This window comes from Lampetra planeri, chromosome 15 (genome assembly GCF_965212315.1).
Source record: "Lampetra planeri chromosome 15, kcLamPlan1.2.h2, whole genome shotgun sequence".
In the NCBI taxonomy this organism is placed as follows: domain Eukaryota; kingdom Metazoa; phylum Chordata; class Hyperoartia; order Petromyzontiformes; family Petromyzontidae; genus Lampetra; species Lampetra planeri.
The window spans coordinates 14,423,534-14,441,694 of record NC_136121.1 but is presented as its reverse complement, the minus strand read 5'-3'; positions in this window follow the sequence as shown (position 1 = coordinate 14,441,694).

Sequence of the window (18,161 nt, the reverse complement as noted above, 5' to 3'; positions counted from 1 at the left end):
GCGCTACTAGACTACGCGCGTGCAGAGAGAGAGAGAATATCTACTCTGGCGACGACTAACGCTTAAATACTTGAGTGTATACACACACGCGCGCGTGGTCGCAACGTGCATACATTCATTCATGCATCCACCCACACGCGCGATATCTCACGAACACAAAAGGAAAATGTGAATGCGTCACGGTGGTTTTGAAGAACTTCTTGTTTCTGGCATTTGCCTCCTCTGATCTGGGCCATGCAGCCGGCCAGCTGGGTCATTATTTAAAGCCGCGGTTTGTACCCAATTCCACATCTTCCTCGCGACTTCCATCACCCCGCACCGCCGCCGCTTCTCCCACGCATCCCTCTGAGTCGTCCCGCACGACGCGTGATCACACGGAGGAGAGAATTCAACGTCGTCGCTTTCCCACTCCTCGTGCCGGTGAACCCGTCCTCGTGAACCATGTTGGGTGCACGCACGAGACCTAAACAAACGAAGTGAAAGAACCTCAAAGGCACCTCGGATTTTCATGGACAATTTGGATGTTCCAAAAAAATCTGCACGAAATCCGATCCTGCTAAACATACAATTCCAATCAACATAACAAGTCGAACTGAAATCATCTCTGCCATGTCGACATCTCCCTGCTCTTGTCTTACTACGCATCTTTCTTTTGCCGACATCTCACATTCCCCTAACACTTACTCCTCTATCGTCTGTGCACATTTTTCTCATTTCGCTTCATCTATATCCCTTACCCATATCTCCTTCATCACATTTTGGCATCTCACTATGAGTTCATTAATTGAATGCGCAGGGGGTGAGGGGTTTGTGACGGTGGGCACAACAAATTCTGAATGAAGGCGCCCCCTCAATGGGGGCCACCACCACCACCACTGCTGCTGAACGGTGCAGTGGCGACTCTTCACCTTGCGACCAGGACCCACCGTGACGCTGATCTGCCCACTGACCATCGCCGTTGCTGCGTCTCAGATGCGGCTGTCATTCTTCCACTGGGGTGGTGGTGGTGGGCGTGCACCTAGCACCCCATTCAAACACAGCTGTTGGAAGTTGCAAGCGAGAATTTATTTTAATCGCTCGAAGCCGGGGTTGGCACCATCCACACCTCCTCCTGATACCGAGGGGAAATGCGTGAGGTTCATCACTGCAGCTCGCACAGCCGCTGGGAACCCAGTCCACACATCCCCAGAAGCCCTGGCTCACTGCAGGAGATCCAGCGACATGAGACAAAGCAGCTGGCCTATTCTCACAATTCACAATTTTTCATCGAACAATTTAACCTGGAAACACCTTTGTAATAACATATTGCGAATACTATTAACAATTATTAAGTTATCCAGTAAAGCCATGCTATGTTCTCTCGGAATATTTATTCAAGAGAGCCCTACCTTGGTTTGTTTTATATTAAGACTAGTTCAGCTAATACACGATGAGTGTTTAGCATTGGGAAGAAACCCACGCCTTGTGCGAGGGGGCAACACTCCATCCCCGTACAGATTGAAACAGACGGCGATGAGTCCACTTGCTGCACCACCCTCTCCTGGGGATCCAGCAGTGTGGTACCTCCTCAACGTCCACGACGACGGAGTTTCACAACATCTGTGTGTGCCGTGACGCACCAACCGTCGCTGCGGCCCCCACGGGGCTGGGCCGCACAGGCCGCCACGAGCGTGGTCACTGCCACCCGGCCATGTGGCTGATCGTCTCCACGGCTATCCAGGGTGCCAGTTGACGCACCCATCGGCAACGCGTCGTGGCACCAATATAACACAAGCACAAATTCCGAGGTCTGAGAATGAGAACGCTAATGGCAGCCTTCGTTCAGAGGTTCGGAGAGCCGAGTGGCGCGGACAAGTGGAGATGAAAACCGCCCTCGACAGCTCGCCGCCACAAGCCACTCGTTCATCGCATCGCCACCCCAATCACCGGCTTCAAGGATCTCTGGTGTCCGCACCTCCAAGTCACAACGAACAAACACTACTGAACACATCCCTCTATAACACCGTGTGTGGCCTTAAAAGGGATCATAATAATATATTATCGACGAACGTATTTTTGGGTCACGTAGATAGGTTTCTTTGAACCTATCTACGTGACTTTACCGAACGACCCAATAATATGAATTCCTGCAGTCACGAAAGCTTTAAGTCAAGATTTCTCGACGAACGTGTTGAGTTTATTGTGTGTGATCGTGCCCCACTGCCAACTCAGTCGCAGCGCCTCCGATCAGCACAGTTGGCTACGCACGGTGCGAAAGAAGTTCAACATACACACATAACATCACCAAATCAATTGTTTCATTTTCAGAACCCCAAGATAATATCCGCAGGTTTGCGGAGCCCTTGTGTGAGGTTTGGGGGGAGGAGTGACACCTCAGTCCACACACCGCCCGTGTGTGCGTCGGGGTGAGCAGGTGAGGAGCGGTGGCGCAGTGGTTTGTGATCCCGTCTCCTGATAGAGCCCTGATCCAGTAGTGGAAATTCCACATTCACGTTCTCTCTCCAAAGCACGCCCACTGTTGACTTCCCCACAAAGTGGTGGTTAGTTTAATTGCCCGGCAGGGATGATGGGCTAATTCTCAACCCTTGCCAGCCGCTCGCTCTACCACTGAACCACCTGGGCGGAGTGCACCTAGCCTGGCACAAGCGCCGGGGTGACGTCACGGGGTTTTACGCGCGCATGGCCGATGCATAGCAGGAGAAATCAAATTTGCGAGGGCATAATCAATGCACGTTAATTATTAAGGGGGCCGCTGCTCGCAGTGGGTTGAGCGCTGCCGTGTAAGTGCAGGTACATAGGGAGAACATGCACTCTCATTACACGCAAAGACAAATACAAAGATCCCCCGTATAGCCTTAACAGATTATTGGAGCAAGTGCTGCCAGCAAACACTTATGAATGTTGGCACGGTACACGATGGGGTGTGTGGCCAACACCAACCCCAGCCGCCTTTGTCTCCCAGAATGGTGATGTTTACACACCATACACGGTACTCATTTAAGGCTGAGTCGACCTAGGGGAGGCCCAGGACCGGTTCAGATAATTGTCACCGGTGTTGTATTGTGAGCGGGAATCGATCTCGGGTCGCCGGGTTAGCTGCGCAGCGCTCCAACCACTGCACCACCGCTCCCCACACGCTCACTTACGCACTCACATGTACACACTCACACGTACATACATACAAACATACACACGTACTACCACACTCACACAATTACACATACTTACTAATCGGCAGGAATTGATGTACTTATGCAATTTGCACTTACATCATTGCTTAGCTTCCCTATACTTTGCACTTTGATCGTGTTTGATACTTTCTGTTGGTGTCACTTTGTGACCCGCCCCTACTGGACTTCTGTGAAAAAGAGCTTCATAGCTCATCAGATTCTTCCGGTCTAAACAAAGATTCTGATTCACAACGCCACACTCGTACACGAAAGCAGTCATCAAGCACCCGCACTCACTCATTGATCGCGTAGACCACGCTCTGCGGGCACTGCTGAATCATAATAATAATGGTAACCATGACCATTAACATCATAACCACCGGCAAATCAAGAGCGGAAAGTGATTTTTGTTGCTATGCTCCCTGATTTTCAGTAACTTGTGGCTTGAAAAACGAGTGGGTGAGTGAGCTGATGAGTGGGTGAGTTTGTGAGTGAGTGGATGAATGAGCGGGTGAGTGGTTGTGTGGGTGAGTGGATGAATGAGTGCGAGTGGGTTGGTGGGTGAGTGGGTGAGTGTATAGGTTGTAGTCATATCAAGAATGCAGCAAGCAGAGTGGAATCTTACGAGTCAACATGTAAACAACACGTGCTCGCACCCGCTGACCCTGGAGCTGGACTGATTGGCCCAAGGGTCTCATTGTTATTATCGGAGCCTTCGTTGTGAATCGCTCTGAACAGCGAGCACCGTGTGTACAGGCAAACTGTTTCGTATGAGGCGTCAACCGCAATGGCAGTAACAACAACAATAACCACGATAACGACGACGACAACAACAATACTCGTGCAAACCTCCCCCTTTGATCGCGTTTCCCCACCTTTCCTCGTCACCTCCCCGCCCCCCACTACCCCCCACCCGCCCCTCCGATCGGTGTGCATTACGTGGTTGCTCAGCCTCTGCGACAACTGCGATCGTGCTCTTTGTTGCTGGCCGCTTGGCGTGTTGGGCCTATGGGCACTGCGCGCAGCCATCCTGCATACACTCAACGATGTCCTCCCTCCTCCTCCTCGTGTGCTGCTCGCTGCAAGCAGCACACGTGCCACCATTCCTGGGAAGGACGGGGGAGGGGGCTTCGCAGAACTTCACGGAGGAAATAACTTGGATTGGAGCTGCCTCGCACTGCGGATGGACCCCACAAAAGCGGTCGACTTTGCAATCTCAGCAGCGGTGCAGCAATCACTATCAGCAGCGGCAGCAGCAGCAACGCCATCAGCAGCTGCAGCAGCATCAACATAAGCATCGTCGTCATCAACAACAGCAGCTGCTGCTTTATCATAACGATCTATAGAAGCGTCAAACATGCATCGTCGTCATGAAGCGACGGAAGGAACGTAGTCACCATGATCAGCAGCAGTAGCAGCAGCATCATCAGCAGCATCATCAGCAGCGGCACCAGCAGCGGCACCAGCACAAGCGGTTGCACGATCATACTCGTTGTCATCGTCAACAGCGACAACAATCAGAGCATCATCATCATCAGCAGCATCATCAGCAGCAGCAGGATCAGCAGCTTGCCCACGACGATATTTTTAGCGACAAGCGGAAACTACTCCGCTCTTCACTTAATTAAACATACGTGTTCCATATGAACATACGTGTTCCACATGAACATACGTGTTCCATATGAACATACGTGTTCCATATGAACATACGTGTTCGTTATAAAAACTAATTCGATGATGCTACTCCTGCGTTGGCAGTGGTGCTACAGCTAAGAACAGCAAACTCAAACATGCAATAGGATATATATATATAAAATAAATAAATATGTGTTTATTAAATTATCAATCTAATTTTGACATTTCCCCCCTTTTTAAGGCCACGGTGTTGTTTTTTTGACGATTGCGTCGATGTTCTAAATAAAATAAAATAAACCTTCGCGTTCCATAATTGTCCAGGAAGAGCATCAGCGATGCCCCAGAGAGGACGTGGTCCCTCCCAGACCGGAGGGGCTCTGGGCGATTCCCTCTGGCGGAGAAGGCTGATGAGGCTGATGAGGCTGATGAGGCTGATGACACCGCAGCAGGAACCAGAGCGCGCCGGGGAAACTCGCGCACTGCCATAGCCGTCAACAAATCGGCACGGATGGACCAGGGTCCAACTTGCTGTGCTGCCACCTCGTGACCACCCTCTCTAGCAGAGCGGGGAATCTCACAGCACGTGGTGGTGGTGATCTCTGCGTGATCCAACAACTCCGGCTACGGAGTGAACACGTGCGCGCACTCGATCTGTTGCTGTGTGGTTGACCCAGTGGTGAGCGAGCACATTTCACAACATCGACGCATCGTCAATCACACTGTGGCCTTAAACGATAATGAAACAATTTTGATATGATAATAAAACACATATATAATGGATGACGTTTTGGACAAGAGTCTCTTTTCATCGCATTGGTGCCAAGGGCCATTTCCCGAAAGGTCGCCTATTGTATATGTGTATGTGTGTATGTGTGTGTATATGTGTGTGTGTGTGTGTTTTATATTTTAGTTTGGGGTTCACCCCGGTAGGGAGGAAGTAGCCACCCCCTGTGATTGCGTGGCTGACGTGCCATCTGCCGAGGAGGTGTACGGAGAGCGATCCTGAGCCTGAGACCGAGTTAAAGCGCCCGGGCAGAGATGACCTCAAAAGCGAACTGCTGAGTGGAGGTGGGACAATTGTGTGTGTGTGTGTGCAGGCTATTTTGTATGATATCATTCAAACTGTCTGCAGGTTCCACAGGATTGGAAGGATGTCTTTCCATGGTCTCATTGATGCCAACACCCCCTCCCACCCCTCCCCCCTCTACCCCCTTACCCCCTCGCAGTGGCATCCGTCGCTGCCACTGTATTCACACGAATTTCATGGAAGCCAAAGAGGACGTCTCGTTGGCATCAGCCAGCCAGCGGCATTTGCCGCTCAACATGATCTCACTCCACGGCCACTCGTGCAAATCGATACGTCATGGATTCACCGTCGGCGCGATCCGCTCTCACGCTGCCGACCCGCGGGGAGAAAAAAAACACGCGAGGCCACGGACTCTGAGAGGACGAGGAGAGATGGAGGGGGCCTGGCAGAGCGCCAGGGGTTAGGGGGGTGAGGGCTGAGGTTAGAGTCGTGCCAGGCCGAGTAATCGTGGCTGGTTGGCTCGAGCTAAATGCTGGTTATGATAAATAGGAGTGTGTATTATTGAACGGTTGGCTGGTTAGTTATGGTGAGTGAGTCAGACTGAGTATCTTTATATATCCTGGAGAAATCCGATGAGCTCTGAAGCTCAGATGTGAAATGGTTGGTACTGGTGGCTGTTTGGCTGGTTAGTTATGGTGAGTGGGATGGTGAGTGGGGTGGTGAGGACACGTGACTGGTGAGTCATGGTGAGCGGGGTGGTGAGTGGGTTGATGAGTGCTCGTGACTGGTGGGCCATGGTGAGTGGGGTGGTGAGTGTGGTGATGAGTGGGGTGGTGAGTGGGGTGGTGAGTGCTCGTGACTGGTGAGTCATGGTGAGCGGGGTGGTGAGTGGGGTGGTGAGTGCTCGTGACTGGTGGGTCATGGTGAGTGGCGTGGTGAGTGGGGTGGTGAGTGGGGTGGTGAGTGCTCGTGACTGGTGGGTCATGGTGAGTGGGGTGGTGAGAACACGTGACTGGTCGGTAATGGTGAGTGGGGTGGTGAGTGGGGTGGTGAGAACACGTGACTGGTGGGTAATGGTGAGTGGGGTGGTGAGTGGGGTGGTGAGTGGGGTGGTGAGTGGGGTGGTGATAACACGTGACTGGTGGGTAATGGTGAGTAGGGTGGTGAGTGGGGTGGTGAGTGGGGTGGTGAGTGAGGTGGTGAGTGGGGTGGTGAGTGGGGTGGTGAGTGGGGTGGTGAGAACACGTGACTGGTGGGTCATGGTGAGTGGGGTGGTGAGTGGGGTGGTGAGTACACGTGATTGGTGGGTCGTGGTGAGTGGGGTGGTGAGTGGGGTGGTGAGTGGGGTGGTTAGTGGGGTGGTTAGTGGGGTGGTGAGAACACATGACTGGTGGGTCATGGTGAGTAGGGTGGTGAGGGACACGTGACTGGTGGATAATGGTGAGTGGGGTGGTGAGTGGGGTGGTGAGTACACGTGACTGGTGGGTAATTGTGAGTGGGGTGGTGAGTGGGGTGGTGAGTACACGTGACTGGTGGGTAATGGTGAGTGGGGTGGTGAGTGGGGTGGTGAGAACACGTGACTGGTGGGTCATGGTGAGTGGGGTGGTGAGCAGTCGCTCGTCCCGTGTGCCGGGCGCTCCGAGAGCGGCTCAGTGTTTGTTATCATTCGCCCGCACCTCCGATAAGCGCGGTTGGCTACGTACGGTGCGAAAGAAGTTCAACATCCATAGAATGGGGAGACGACTGTGCCGGGCCCGGACACACTGAGTCAGCAGCACAGAGGGAGTCGTATCGGTCGTGGTCGCAGCTGCGAGCTTTCCTGCCCCACTGACCAGCGCTCTGTTATCAGTGCGCGCACTCCTCCCGCAGACGGGCATCTCCTAAAGACGCGCAGCGCTTGCACACACACACACACTCACACCGACACACACACACCGACACACACACACACCGACACACACTCACTCACACCGACACACACACACTCACACACTCACACCGACACACACTCACACCGACACACACACACTCACTCACACACTCACACCGACACACACACACACTCACACACTCACACACACCGACACACACACACTCACACACTCAAACCGACACACCCTCTCACACACTCACACACACACACTCACACACTCACCTACACACACACTCACTCACACCGACACACACACACTCACACACTCACACCGACACACACACCCTCACCTACACACACACTCACTCACACACTCACACCGACACACACACACTCACCCACACACTCACACACTCACAACAACACACACTCACACACACTCACACACGCACACACGCACACACGCACACACGCACACCGACACTCACACACTCACACCGACACACACACACTCACACCGACACACAAAAGACAAAGATCCCCCGTATAGCCTTAACAGACTGTAGGGGCAAGTGCTGTTAGCGAGCACCTATGAAGGCCGGAACGGTACACGAGGGGGTGGGTGGCCAGCACCACGCCCGACCGCCTTTGTCTCCCCAGTGGCGATGTTTACACACCACACCAGGTACTCATTTCAGGCTGAGTCGACCTAGGGGAGGCCCAGGACCGGTTCAGATGATCGTCACTGGTGTTGGCCGTGAGCGGGAATCGAACCCGGGTCGCTAGGTTCATAGCTCAGCGCACTAACCGCTACACTACCGCTCCCCACACACACACTCACACACCCACACTCACACACTCACACCGACACACACGCACTCACCACACGCACTCACCACACGCACTCACCACACGCACATGCCTCTGGGCACCGGGAGAGGCGAGGCAGCGCTGCCTGTGATCAGGGTGGTAAGAGAGTTGGTGGATGACGCCGTCGAGATATCATCACGCGCCGTGACACTCTGAGCGTGGCCAGGGGATAGCAGGAGAGCCGGTGGGCTCGTCAAGTCGCGTGTGTCAACCTGTCACTCAGGGCTCGTCAAGCCGCGTGTGTCAACCTGTCACTCAGGGCTCGTCAAGTCGCGTGTGTCAACCTGTCACTCAGGACTCGTCAAGTCGCGTGTGTCAACCTGTCACTCAGGGCTCGTCAAGCCGCGTGTGTCAACCTGTCACTCAGGGCTCGTCAAGCCGCGTGTGTCAACCTGTCACTCAGGACTCGTCAAGCCGCGTGTGTCAACCTGTCACTCAGGGCTCGTCAAGCCGCGTGTGTCAACCTGTCACTCAGGACTCGTCAAGCCGCGTGTGTCAACCTGTCACTCAGGGCTCGTCAAGTCGCGTGTGTCAACCTGTCACTCAGGACTCGTCAAGTCGCGTGTGTCAACCTGTCACTCAGGGCTCGTCAAGCCGCGTGTGTCAACCTGTCACTCAGGACTCGTCAAGCCGCGTGTGTCAACCTGTCACTCAGGGCTCGTCAAGCCGCGTGTGTCAACCTGTCACTCAGGACTCGTCAAGCCGCGTGTGTCAACCTGTCACTCAGGGCTCGTCAGGCCGCGTGTGTCAACCTGTCACTCAGGACTCGTCAAGCCGCGTGTGTCAACCTGTCACTCAGGGCTCGTCAAGCCGCGTGTGTCAACCTGTCACTCAGGACTCGTCAAGCCGCGTGTGTCAACCTGTCACTCAGGGCTCGTCAAGCCGCGTGTGTCAACCTGTCACTCAGGGCTCGTCAGGCCGCGTGTGTCGACCTGTCACTCAGGACTCGTCAAGCCGCGTGTGACGACCTGTCACTCTGGGCTCGTCAAGCCGCGTGTGTCGACCTGTCACTCTGGAATCGTCAGGCCGCGTGTGTCAACCTGTCACTCTGGACTCGTCAAGCCGCGTGTGTCGACCTGTCACTCAGGACTCGTCAAGCCGCGTGTGACGACCTGTCACTCTGGGCTCGTCAAGCCGCGTGTGTCGACCTGTCACTCAGGACTCGTCAAGTCGCGTGTGTCGACCTGTCACTCTGGGCTCGTCAAGCCGCGTGTGACGACCTGTTACTCAGGACTCGTCAAGCCGTGTGTGTCGACCTGTCACTCAGGACTCGTCACGCCGCGTGTGTCGACCTGTCACTCAGGACTCGTCGACGCGCCGAGTTGGCGGGAGAGGAGGCGGAGAGAGGGTTGAGACTCCCGGGCGAGTGACGCAACGCGGCAGTCAGTGACCGCGTCGCGAAACGCAAAGTTCAATATCAAAAGATTTCCCAGTAGACGAAGCCGAGAGCTCCGTGCCCATATAAGGGACTCCTGTCGTTTGTGTGGCGACGCGGCGGTGACTGAAATCCCCTCGGCCGCCCCGATCTGTCCCGCGAAGTCGCGTGAGACGAAGCCGGGACACGTGCCGCATGGGTGAGCCACTCGCCAATGCGGCCAAGCAGGTCGCTCTGACGAATGACACTCAACCTGGTCTCTTGAGTTCTCGCTTGGTTAAACAAAATCGACCTGAAACTTGAAGCGAACAGAGACAACCCTGCAGCGCCCTGGCACGAGCTCGCAGTGTGACGGCGCGATGGAAGCTGGCATTGTTATTGTAGCGAGTAGGGGGCAGAGACGGACAACCCTACCGACGGAGAGCCGATGAGACGTTCGGGTATCGGTGACCACTGAGGTACACGTGGAGACCCGAGACGAGGAAGAATGGGTTAGTGCGTGGGTTCGCTAACCAGTCGACGTAGACCTACTCACCGACCCGCTAACTCACCCACCGGCTAACCCACCCACACACGAATCCATGCACCCGGGGATTCATGCATTCACGAACCAACCCACCCCCAGCTGATAATCCATCCACTCACTCACCCACTCAATAGCTTACACACCTAGCAACGCACCCATCCACCAACCTATACCCATTAACTCACTCACTCACTCACCCACCAACTCATCCACTCACCCGCTAACCCACCCACTCGCCAAATCACTCACCCACTACCCCATCCGTTCACTCACCCATCCACTCAGGAAGTCATTTACCCACCCGGCAGCCCATCCACCCACTCGCCAACCATCCCTCGCAACTCCAGTCCACCCCCACGCCACCCACCATCACCCCGGGGACACCGCACTCTGCCAAATGTATCTTAATTGCTCCGAGTGAACGCGCACGTCTCCATAATTCTCTAATTGGCGGATGAGAGGGGCGTTTGGGATAGCAGGGACCACGGGGTGTAGACAGCGTGGGGGAGGTGAATAGGGAGGGGGAGGGAGTTGGGGGGTGGGGGAGGAATGGGCTAGGGGGTGAGAGGGATCGGAGCGAGATTCTCGGATTAATGTGAGCACTCCTCCTCCGCGGCAAGTGCCTCCTCCTCTTCCTCCTCATCAGACGATGGCTCCTCGGGGCTCAAAGGGCTGACTCGGCTCAATCGCGCAGCTCCGGGCAAATTGACTATGAAGGGAGGAGACGTAGCGAGGTGATGATGGACGGGTGGAGGGGCCACGGGGGACACGAGTGGTGATGCGTGCTGCCGCGTCAACACTCGCACTGCCGGGCTCACAGAGCACCACAGCGCTCGCCCAGCTCACCACCACAGCCACTACACACCTCAGCTACCACCACCATCCCACAGTCACCACCACCACCACAAACTCCACCTAAACACCCACCAACTCCCACCACTACCCCATACCCATTCCATCACAAACCCGCCTCAACAAATACCCACTCCACACCCCTTAATCACCGCACACACAATGTCATGTTACGTGTTATGAAGAACGGCAATTGTGCGAAACGTCGCCAACTACATTTGTGTTTCTTCTAAGGCGATGTTGTTGATGAGTGTGTTGAGTTGTTGTGGCTGTTGTTGTTTGTGCAGCACTACAGATGACCAGCAGCATTACATCATTTGTTTACTCGAGTCATGAATGAAGTCTGCGACTCAAAATCTCGGGCCCTGACCCCCGCCGCCCGCCCCCTGATCTCGCTTCCCTTCCCGGCAGAGAGCAGCAGCAGCAGGAGCAGCAGCAGCAGGAGCAGCAGGAGTAGGAGGTGAGTCAGGACTGAGAACCAAATCGCAAGAAGCAGCCGGGCCGGCCAGGGCGCCCCGGGCCGCGATAGCGACACCGCAACTGGGCGCCTCGACCACCCCGCCAAAGGCGACGCTCCACGTCTCACGCGTCACGTGTCACGGCTCACGACGTGTCACGCGTCACGTGTCACGGCTCACGACGTGTCACGTGTCACGGCTCACTGCTTACGGCTCACGGCTCACGAAGTGTCACGTGTCACGCGTCACGTGTCACGGCTCACGACGTGTCACGTGTCACGGCTCACTGCTTACGGCTCACGGCTCACGAAGTGTCACGTGTCACGTCTCACGTGTCACGGCTCACGCGTCACGTGTCACGGCTCACGACGTGTCACGTGGCCGGGCGCCGCTACTGCGGGGCGCCCTGCAGAGGGGGCAGGTGGTGGGGGCTGAGGGGGGGGGCCGAGTGACCGCCGTGCCAGGTGCGGCTTTGCGGTGCGACGAGCGGAGACTGCGGCAGCGCCTGCAGAGCTGCCGTGGCGCGGGGAGACGAGGCCTCGCCATCGTGAGCCATGGTCTCTCCACTGCTGCATGAAGGCCGGCTCTCTCCATCATCGCCATCGTGAGCCATGGTCTCTCCACTGCTGGATGAAGGCCGGCTCTTTCCATCATCGCCATCGTGAGCCATGGTCTCTCCACTGCTGCATGATGGCCGGCTCTCTCCATCATCGCCATCGTTAGCCATGGTCTCTCCACTGCTGCATGAAGGCCGGCTCTCTCCATCATCGCCATCGTGAGCCATGGTCTCTCCACTGCTGCATGAAGGCCGGCTCTCTCCATCATCGCCATCGTGAGCCATGGTCTCTCCACTGCTGCATGAAGGCCGGCTCTCTCCATCATCGCCATCGTGAGCCATGGTCTCTCCACTGCTGCATGAAGGCCGGCTCTCTCCATCATCGCCATCGTGAGCCATGGTCTCTCCACTGCTGCATGAAGGCCGGCTCTCTCCATCATCGCCATCGTGAGCCATGGTCTCTCCACTGCTGGATGAAGGCCGGCTCTCTCCATCATCGCCATCGTGAGCCATGGTCTCTCCACTGCTGCATGAAGGCCGGCTCTCTCCATCATCGCCATCGTGAGCCATGGTCTCTCCACTGCTGGATGAAGGCTGGCTCTCTCCATCATCGCCATCGTGAGCCATGGTCTCTCCACTGCTGGATGAAGGCCGGCTCTTTCCATCATCGTCATCGTGAGCCGTGGTCTATGCACTGCTGCATGAAGGCCGGCTCTTTCCATCATCGTCATCGTGAGCCATGGTCTCTCCACTGCTGCATGAAGGCCGGCTCTCTCCATCATCGCTATCGTGAGACATGGTCAATGCACTGCTGCATGAAGGCCAGCTCTCTCCATCATCGTCATCGTGAGACATGGTCTATGCACTGCTGCATGAAGGCCGGCTCTTTCCATCATTGTCATCGTGAGCCATGGTCTCTCCACTGCTGCATGAAGGCCGGCTCTCTCCATCATCGCTATCGTGAGACATGGTCTATGCACTGCTGCATGAAGGCCAGCTCTCTCCATCATCGTCATCGTGAGACATGGTCTATGCACTGCTGGATGAAGGCCGGCTCTTTCCATCATCGCCATCGTGAGACATGGTCTATGCACTGCTGGATGAAGGCCGGCTCTTTCCATCATCGTCATCGTGAGCCATGGTCTATGCACTGCTGCATGAAGGCCGGCTCTTTACATCATCGTCATCGTGAGACATGGTCTCTGCACTGCTGCATGAAGGCCAGCTCTTTCCATCATCGTCATCGTGAGCCATGGTCTATGCACTGCTGCATGAAGGCCGGCTCTTTCCATCATCGTCATCGTGAGCCATGGTCTATGCACTGCTGCATGAAGGCCGGCTCTTTCCATCATCGTCATCGTGAGCCATGGTCTATGCACTGCTGGATGAAGGCCGGCTCTTTCCATCATCGTCATCGTGAGACATGGTCTATGCACTGCTGGATGAAGTCCACCTTCCTCCGTCAGCATCATCAACCGTGCTTTATCCACTGTTGGATGAAGGCCTCTCTACACTGTCGACCACCCCACCCGAACCTGGGATGCCAAAAATCAATCTCGCCCCCGCACGTGAACTTATTGCTCCGTCTCCGCGGTGGTCGTCCTCGCGTGCGCGTGTCGCCCTTTGACTGCCGATCCGTGCTTAGTCTCGACCACGCCCACTCGCTTGTGGGCGTTTTCTAACCCGAGTGCTCCTCCGTCTCTCTCCATCTCTTTGCACAATACTCGTATTCAGATGTAGTTCCTTTTTCCTTATACATGGGTATGTTTCTCAAGCCATTTCGTAACAGGTCATGTACACATATCTGGTGAACGGTATTACTCAGGCGAGTTGCTGCGTGGGTGGTTAGTATACGGAGAACTGTGGCAATTGCGCCCCCCAATGGAGCTGTTGCAACAGCGGATAGGGCGACGTCTCGTGGCCGTGAGTGGTAACTGTTACACGTGAGTGAGTGGTAACTGTTACACGTGAGTGGTAACTGTTACACGTGAGTGGTAACTGTTAAACGCGCGCAGCGTGCGAGGTGGCACGCGAAGAAGGCAGCTGGCTGCCGACCGTGGTGAAGTATGATGTATGAAGTATGATGGCCAAACAAGCCCGATGGCCGACACGGTATGGGGTTACCTTCATCCAGCAGTCGATTGAAAATGTACTATAATTAATTACTGTATTACCATAAAGATGTCTATTTGGCGCCTAAAATAAAACCTTTTTCCTATTTTGTTCTGGTAAATATGATACTCATGACACAGTCCGTGAATGATAATCAATACAATAGCGACACGGCCTGATTCCAGATTCACGTGGTGGCTGAGTGGTGAGTGCAAAGGGTCACACGTTGTAGAGTTCTGAAGTTCAAATCCACCTTAAATTATTATTAAGTTCATAATAATAAATGGAGATTCGCAAACTAGGGGGGCGTTAATTTTTCGTGTGTTTTTTTACATTCAATGTACCAACGACAGATTGAATAACGAGAACATCGCTGCAGTCCGCCAGCCCCTTGTGGGGTTGTGGAAAAGACGGCTGCTTTCACAGTGAACGAGCCGAGTTTAAACTCCAGGCTAAACTTTTACAAATAGTTTAACGATGCTGCTGCTGCTGCAGTGGTACACAAGCACAAATAACACATATAATTGATGTATACTCTTTGGTTCTTTCGGTAAAGTCACGTAGGTATAAAATAAAATAACATTTATACCCACGTGACTTTATCGAAATAACCAAAGAGTATGGATTCCTGCAGTCACGAAAGCTTCAAATCAATAATAGATGTATCAATAACAACAGTGTCCTTAAAATGTATACAATTTAAACGTTTTTGGGCAATGGCCCCTTCTCGGAAGCGAGTGGATTCTCAGAGTTGGGGACTTCAAGTCATACAACGGGGCCTGGTGATAATTACATTTTTTTACTGTTTTCTGAGTGGCGATGTGAATGTTCGTGTGTCTGTGTGAATGAGATTAATGGGGAGCGGTGGCGTAGCGGTTAGCGCGCTGCCCTACGAATCTGGCGACCCGGGTTCGATTCCCTCTCACGGCCAAGACCAGTGACGATTATCTGAACCGGTCCTGGGCCTCCCCTATGTCGACTCATCCTTAAATGAGCACCTGGTGCGGTGTGTAAACATTGCTACTAGGGAGACAAAGGCGGCCTGGTGTGGTGTTGGACACCAACCCCTTAGTATGCCGTGCCGGCCTTTATAGGTGCTCGCTAACAGAACTTGACCCCTACAGTCTGTTAAGGCTATGCAGGAGATATTTCTCTTTGATGAGATTACGGTACAAGCTTACATTTGAACTTGACAAATTTGCAAGTGTGTGTGTGTGTACCAGTATATATACTGGTGCAATTTATATGTCCATGCTACATCTCTATTTATTCATCTTGATTCGTTTAACTTGTCTTTATCTTACTCTCGTATATCATTCATTGTATTGTGTGTTCATGTATCTTGCTGACCCGGCCCCTACTGGACATCTGTGAAGAAGAAGGGGCTGCATAGTTCCATAAGGTTCCTCCTCCAGGATGAGGAACGATTCCGAGGGTGCTGTAGTACCCTGTGGCGCCCTGTGGCACCCTGTGGCCCACTCGCGGGTGGCACGTGCAGGCGAGGAGGGAGGACGTCACCCTCCTCCAAGTGAAACCCAGCGACCTCCCACCCGGCAGGAAGGGCTCTGTCCCTCCCTGGGCTCAGCGGTGGTGGCCAGAAAAGTCACATCAGAGGCACTCACTCAGAGCGAGTATCGATTAATTGCATTAATGGAAACAGACAACTCTAGCCAATTACGACTTAATCAACTGATCGTTTATTGTAATTGTGTAACAACAGCAATATATTTCATCAAGCAGGTTCACTAATTCCTCATCGTGCTAATCTCCACCATTGTAAATAATTAACCCCATTAACAAATCAACGCTTAACTCGAATCACAATGCTATGAAAACGTCCGCTTCATTAGCATCACAATACGCCGTAATATAATCAAGGCCGGCCGATTCTCACCAACCACTCAATAGATTCACATTGAACCAATCTGACCCGCCAATCACAGACACTCATCAACCCGCAATGAGCGTTAATTAAATCTTGACTTAAAGCTTTCGTCACTGCAGGAATTAATATTATTTGGGTCTTTCGGTAAAGTGAACCTATCTACGTGACTTTACCGAAATACCCTAGCAATACAGCGTTAATTCGTAAATTGTTTCACGTGCATGGGTGTGGTGACGTCAGAGCATCTACTGAAGGACCCGGATGAGGAAGCGCTGGGAGCGCGGCGCTGCTGGGACCCCTGGCGGTGCCTCCTCCCCCGGAACGTCACGGACATCGCCGGTGGTGTCGCGCTACTTGTTAACGCCTCGGTTTCCTGACAAGCCAAATCAACTTCATTTCGTTGGCTCTGACGGATGGCGGTGGGTGATCGAGGAGGAACTTTGCATGGTGCCCTGCGCGATACAACCCTCAACTCATTCCAAGTGGAGCTGTGTGAGTCTGTTCCCGGGGCTGTCGTTGGCGGTGCTCGTTCTGCTGCTGCGGCGGCTGCTGCTCTTGCTCCAGCAGCGGCTGCTTCTCCTGGAGCTGCAGATTGTGTCGATGGAACGGCTGAAGCTGCTGCCAAGCAGCTCCCCCAACGCCTGCTGTTGCCACTGCAGCAGCAGCTGCTCTTGCTGCGGACTTGCATGCTGCTGTTGCTGCTGCTGCTGCTCCACGTGCTTCTCTTGACGCTGTAGCAGTCGCTCCCTATGAGCTGCTGCTGCTGCTGCTGCTTCTGTGGTTTCGTGGAGCTGTTTCGCCGCCTCGGACAGATGCTGGGCCGCTTCACAGCCGCAACACCACCGCGTCCTGGAAGTGGTGATGGCCCGTGCCATGGTGGTCACCGCGCCACCTTGTTCCCATGGCTCCCTTTCTCTTGAACATCCCTTCGGCTCCTCCACCGTTAAGGTGTGCCCATAAAATGGTCGCGTCACTACCAACGTCTGAGTAAGTCTGCTTGTTGAGTGGCCCAGATGTCTTGTGACCCCCCCGCCCCCCATTTAATTCTCTAAAACAATATTTGTTTTAAAGTAACTTTTATTTAAAACAGAAATTAACGTGTAAAGGGCAAACAACTGTTAAGAGCAAATTAATCGGGGGTCACAAGACATCTGGACCGCGCTGTACAATGGACGCAACCTCCGGAGGGGCTGCTCTTGGTGCAGTCGCTTCCACTCGGGGGCACGAAGCGGCGATGGTCTCGGTGGTGTCCCCGACAGCCCCGACAGCCCCGGGCCGTGTCTGTGGGTAAACACACCCAGAGCTGTAGTTATCTGACTGCACCTCCTGGAACCGGCCCAATATGATTAGCTCGATATCACTTCTACCAAGCACGATACAGTCCCGTTAGCTGGCTGGAGGTTTGCCCTCTGGATCTCCGGCCACTGGGAGCCACTCCAATGTGCGTCTCCGTAGCCTGCCCTCGACCACCGGTGCCACCTACCGTTACCTCCTCGCCGATTACATTTACAACACCTGCTCGCTTCGATACGGCCAAATAAATAAAAGCAATTGCGCGACTTCTACATTTGAATAACAGCGCCGAAAACTTGGTTAACATGAGCCACATCACCGCTTCCGTGGCTCGTGAAATTATAAATCTGCGGGACCTCGCTCCGTCCCCGCTGCATCTCACACGGCCTCTTGCCCTGCCTCGCCCGTGCTCCAGCTGTTCGTGCAGCCGTGCATACTACGGTGCGACATGGTGCTGTGTGCTTCCTAACACGAGCGTTGGCACCGCTGCATATGCCGCACTGTAGCGACCTTGGCGGTGCAGGCTGTC